Raw genomic sequence first — 6285 nt, forward strand, 5'->3', positions numbered from 1 at the left:
TACAATCCAACTGCTATGACCCTGATAGCATTCGATAACTTAGATAAGAACTACGTAGAACTATATAAAAAACTGATAAGCTATCAGATCCGTATTCCCAAATTTAGATTGAATGCAGGGACGGGTCCAGTATTTCAGTTTGGAGGAAAGGGGGTGAGGTGGGGCATAAATAAAGACCGGGCGAAGCTAGGCAAGAATACTTGTGTGTTAGGAGTGCAATTTGTAAAAAAAAAATTCCAAATTTTAAACACTTTTTGTAATCTCTCCCAATTTAAGTAAGGCATACGCTGGTGTGGAAAGTTTGCAGTAAGCATAACATTTTCTTGATTTTGTCCCGTTTTGTGAATTGTGACATAAAAATAAAGGTAGAACAATGTTATTTCTCTTTACCTCAGGTTGGTCTTTTGAGGACCTTACCTATACATGTAGGCATTGTGGCTGGACAAATTGTGCTGAAATTGAAAATCTGCTGATAATTCCAGACTGAAATACTGAAATATCATTCTGCCTACACATCACATTATGCTGTAAAAAAAACCCCCAAAAAATCAAAAACGAAACATGAATGAACTTCTAAAATTTGTGTGTTATTAGCATATAAAAAGGGGTGAGGAACTTGAACCCTATCCATCATACTCTTATTTGACTTTGCTCACATTTATTGTTAGGTACATGACGGTAGTTGAGGGAAAAGGTCAGTCTAAACAATAGTGGATCTAGAGATTAACAAAAGGAAAGGGGAGGGGCAAACCAGCCCTAAATTTTCTCAAAGATCTATGTTGAAATGTAAAAAAAGTTATGTTATTCCGTGATATAACACAGGAATAAATACCAAATTGCTTTCTGAGCATTTCTCAATGTTTTAACTTATTATAACGTAGTATTGAAATAAATGATTATTTGGGGTTGTAGGTGCACGACCCCGGCCCCCTTCTATCCGCCTATGCTTAAGCTCCGTCATTGCTTTAAACTGTAATTAAGAAAAGTTTCTTTGTTATCGTCCAAAGGGAATATAGCACCGTTGAGTATTGGGTCAAAACTGCCACGTACTGCAGGTATACATGAAAATTATATGAATTTAAGTAACAGTCCTTATAAATATCGGACAGGAGTTATACTCTTCTGATTAAAAATAGTTCCAGAAAACATGACTAATATTAGTTCGATATTCAGAAATTAAATACATTGTACATGAAATGAACAAATGTAAGAGGTATCGTTCTCAAAATGGATAATGAATATATTGTTTTCTCAAAAATACAGAGTTGTATACAGAAAGGATTTAAGTTACGTAAAAAATATGGCGTATGTAGATCCGAAAGCATCGTTTATTCGGTTGGTTCCTCTCTACCATTCATAGTGTCTTGAGGACTTAAGTACCAGTCTTTATAAGAATCATGCAAAATTTATCTGTTATATGTGATACACCCCCAAAAGGTGCTGCAGTTCCTTTTCATGAAGGCAAATGATAGGAGAGCTTCATAAGATATCAAAAACTATGACAAATTCGAAAAAAATGCAAGATGTCACATTTCTCAACAGACGGACGGACGGACCAACAAGGGCAAAGTAATCGATCAATCAATGCGGAACTTAAAATAATGTTATCTGGGATTAAACTACACTATTAAACTACAATCAAAAAGGGGAACACGATCATAGAAACAAAAGACAATGAGCACCCAGGACTCCACTAAAACTGGTTAGCGTCCTCTGCTTTCTAGAAAAACACGCCGAGTTGTTCATAAAATGTCACGTCTAGGGTAAAGATCTACATTCGTTGCAATTTTTCCGAACATCTATTCCCTGTCTTAAGTTAAACAATGGATAACATATGAAATGTGTAGGCAGAGTTCAATGTTTTATTTGGCCTTGAAGAAAATTATTTGGAATCTAAGATATGTTTTATATTTGCATAAAAAACTCCCATTTGAATTTTGTATAGATTGAAAGAATCATTTTTCACCCTTTAATATAAGAAGACACTTCGTGAAAAATGACAGGAATATTAATGCCATTATCAATCAGACATCTTTTAATAATGACGAAATTAACTATTTTGACACTTATTACGATAGGTTAATGTCAATTTATAAAAAATAAAATAATAAATCAAGAATGAAAAGTTAATTTTAACAAAAATGTAATATAAAATATCTTAAGGGAAATAAAAAATCAAGCGTAACAATTCCTAAGTTGTAAGTTTGTTGTAAAATATATATTTTATGCTCGCGGTCAAATACATTTGTAAAAAGTTAAACAAAGGACACCATTTACATGTAAAGCACTATTTTATTTATTTTTTGTTGAATAATTTTGTCATTTTGGTTATATAAGAAACTTGGTTAACCCATTCAAATACATGCGTATGTTCTTTTTATTTGTAAACGGTAACTAAATTATGATTCATTAAGAAAACTTCGCAAAAACTTAACAGTGGGCAAGTACATTTAAGTAACTGTCCATCTAAGAATCGTGCAGCGCGTGAATTATGGGTCGAAAGATCACTTGTCACTTTTGATATGTTGTTGGAGATCTATGTATCAGATTATTTAAAATTCAGCAAATTTTACACATTGTTTTTTCGTTTCTTGTGGCGTGAAAAATTAAATGAAATTCAATTTCATTTTCTTTTGAACGGAAATAATTGAGTTCGTGAACGCAGTCATTCTATTGAAACTTTTAACTCAAATAACATTAACCAGAAGACATCACATGAAAAAAAAGTATTGTCCATTCCATTAATAAAATGCAATGACTCTTAGGTGGACAGAAACTTAAGAAATAACGACATAGACAGAAGATAATGAACACTGTTAAAATTGAGAAAGAGAGTCTACTGGTTACAGATATATATTCCACACGGGCTTGCTCCCACTATCTAATAGGTAGCGCGACTAGTATATATTATGGCAAGGGTGATACCATTTTCCGGGGTGTCTCGCTTCAACTCATTAAAAAAAATAAAATCGTTAATTCATGTACATGTTTAACTATATATGCTGCTCTGCAATCATTTGACAAAGTAATCAAGGGAACCAAGGTTATAGCGGTAATGAAAAGAATGTAATCCAGGGACAAAGACCAGACATGGAAAAACAGACAAACACAACAAAGAATACAGATATCACCATAAAACACTTTTAATTAAATCAAAACAAGGATTAGCACATTTCAAACTCAATACTTTTTTCTACAATCGCTAGGACCGAAAGTGAAATTACTGCGACCTTGACATCGCCAGACAAACTGGATTTCCTCGGAACTTATCATGTTGTTGGTGATGACACAAAGAAAACAATTTTTCCCGCGTTGTAGTGACAAGGAAACCAGCTTTGTTCAGATTTTTAGAAGAACCGTTTGAAAAAGAAACGAAATAGCCACTTATCTATATATGAAAACGTATGAGGTCAATTGGCGAAATGCTAAAACATCATCTGCAAGGGTGAGGCAACAACTTGTAACATAATTAATCAATGAGCATGTGCTTTGCTCCAACAGAAAAAAAACCAGCTGTTTTTAAAATAACAGTAAACATAATATTACACCCCCTTATTGTTCACTTTATCTGAGACGGATATTGGTGATCAAAAATTGCACATACATTTCCTATAATGCAAAATACTTTACCCCTACTCCTGACTTATCCAATTTATTCATAAATCTTACTCTCAAATCGGTGTCAAATGGTTGTTTACATTCAATTTACTATCCATCTCATTGTAAGGGAAAGGAAATCTAAGGAACCAGCATTCGAACGGTGATAAAAAAAAACACGGACCAACGATAATCACTGAACAAAGAAAAAACACACATCACAAGAACAATGAAATAACCAAAATAACACGTACAAACAAGCAAAGTAAATGAACAACCAAGATTTCACTTAATCTGGGAGCATGGAGGGCAGGAGAACCGGTAGGGTAAACGTTCTCCGCTTTTTTAGAAACACGCGGAAGTTCAGTTCAGGAGAAAGTTTTGCTTTGTCAATTCATTATACGGTTCATTACATTTGAACCACAGATTCGTGTCCCATTATTGTTTCGTACCCAGCGGTTTGTCTCTGACGACGAATCAGACGAACCGGAAGAAGAATTAGAGTTAGTTCGTACCAGTGCTCTGAAAACACGAAAAAACGACCAGAACAAACCCCACTAACCTTCGAGAGGTCAAGAGGGTTGAGCGGTTCCCGCTTCATGTAAACAATAGCGTTAAGAACAAAAAGGAAGAGTATATATGACAGATGTTTGTAATTTGTAATTTTGATTACAGACACTCCATAACGATCAATCAGGTCATGGTCATGGTCGTAAAGACCCTTTTCCTATCGGAAACATATTATTGTCCAAGTATCTTTTACTTTCGTCAACGTTTTAGTTCTATATCTAGAAAATCGATAAATTGGCCGTACTTTCTAGAAAAGCGTAAGAATGCAGAGACACGCCCATGCTGGAGATGTTGGAATGTTGCTACATACGAAAAGATAGTTCAAAATCGTCGATTTTATTATATAGTTAATAGGAAACCTCGAATTAACAATCTGGAAATAAAGCATTAATTTCGAGCTCTTTTGGGTAGTTGAGATGAACAACAACGATTTTAGTGATCAAACATCATCTATATAGTGGAAGCTAAAATTTAAGGACTACGCCAACTTGCGTTCCTTTCGATATAGTATGATTTGATGAACGGATTTATTCTGCCTTAAGGAATTGTAAAAAAGCATTAGATGCAGCCCTTTGAAATGTCTATTGTCTGTTGAAACATTAATGCATCAATGGGACATACTATTTTACATAGAAATAATTTCGTCATTCGCTTCGCAGTTTTGTAGTTGATAAAAATCCTTTGCAGGGCATAGCTTTATACCACAGAAGCAGAACAGCTGTGTCAAGTATGGACACATCATTCAAACTTGATACATCTTAAGTATTTGATGCGATTAGACATTTTACACATAATAAAAATTTGACCAAAATTGACATGGAGTATTTCTTAGCCTCTAATTCCTATATGGTGCCAGTCACAATCTTAAAAATCAATCCCAACCCTCCTTTTGGGGGTTAAAGCACTTAGTGGGACAATTAAAAAAAGACCCATTCCCTTTCATTAAGTTATCATTCAGACATGAGGAAAATGTTTCTGGTCCCTTTCTGGTCTCAATTTGAAAATTTGTTGAAGTCACAACCACTCATAATTAATCTCAACCTTCCTTTGGTGGAATGGTACATTGTATTACAACTTTAATGAGATCCACTTCCAAACACATTGTCTACGGACATCACAGAAGACGACAGCGCCATACCAATATACGACAACTTCTTTTTACGACCGTATAAAACTTACACGAACATCTTAAAGTTTAATAAGAAACAGAGAATTCCTTCAAAAACTGATATTAAAACACATTGGACCATTATTTATTACTTATATTTTACGTACCTTCACCTATTTGCAGTTATTTAGAAATAAAGTGTTCGTAGAGTAGTGATGTGCACATCATACCGACCGGAAACTAGAAAATGTGATATTACACAACGTCACATGACGTGAAAAATTACGTAAATCTGACAATAATCTCAGCTCATTCTGATCAGTTAACACTTTCCTCGTGGTTCCCAAATTTAGTACGTGTATCGGAAACAAATATAAACCAAGCTCTACATTAATTTAGTCAAACATACAAAAATTTTTCATATTACATTCCCTATTACAACCGTTGAATACTTTGAAATCTTATACGTTCAGAGTAATCAAAGGAACAAAGATTATAGCGAAAATCAAAAGGATGCTATCCAGGGCCAAAGACCAGAAATGGAAAAGAGACACAAACAACAAAGATTGTTAACATAAAATAATCGAAAAAGTACATAAAAAGTAACAAAGATAAATGAGCAACTCGGACGCCACTAAAAACTGGGAGCATGGACCAGGTGCATCGGGAGGTTAAGGGTCCTCTGCTTTTCTAGAAGCACCCGCCGAGTTCCTTCCAAAAAATTAATTTTCGCAGCACCCATCGTGAATTTGATGAACAAAAGTTAATTAGCAACTATCAAATCAAATAGATAAGACAAATCTTAAATCCATATATTTGTGAATGAAAATTTAAACCCTAAATTTACGGACGATATCCAGTAAAATAGTTGCGAATATAGCATTTCAATTTGATACAGGGCGAAGTTATTTGACCTTTGACTTGAGAATCATGAAGGGTCTGACCTCAATCTGACAACGTGTTGTGGATTAAAATATGGGACAAGTCGGCCTACAGACAAGTCGTCCGAA

This window comes from Perna viridis, chromosome 8 (assembly GCF_037379345.1).
Source record: "Perna viridis isolate PV_CMFRI_1.1 ecotype Kerala chromosome 8, ASM3737934v1, whole genome shotgun sequence".
Taxonomy (NCBI): domain Eukaryota; kingdom Metazoa; phylum Mollusca; class Bivalvia; order Mytilida; family Mytilidae; genus Perna; species Perna viridis.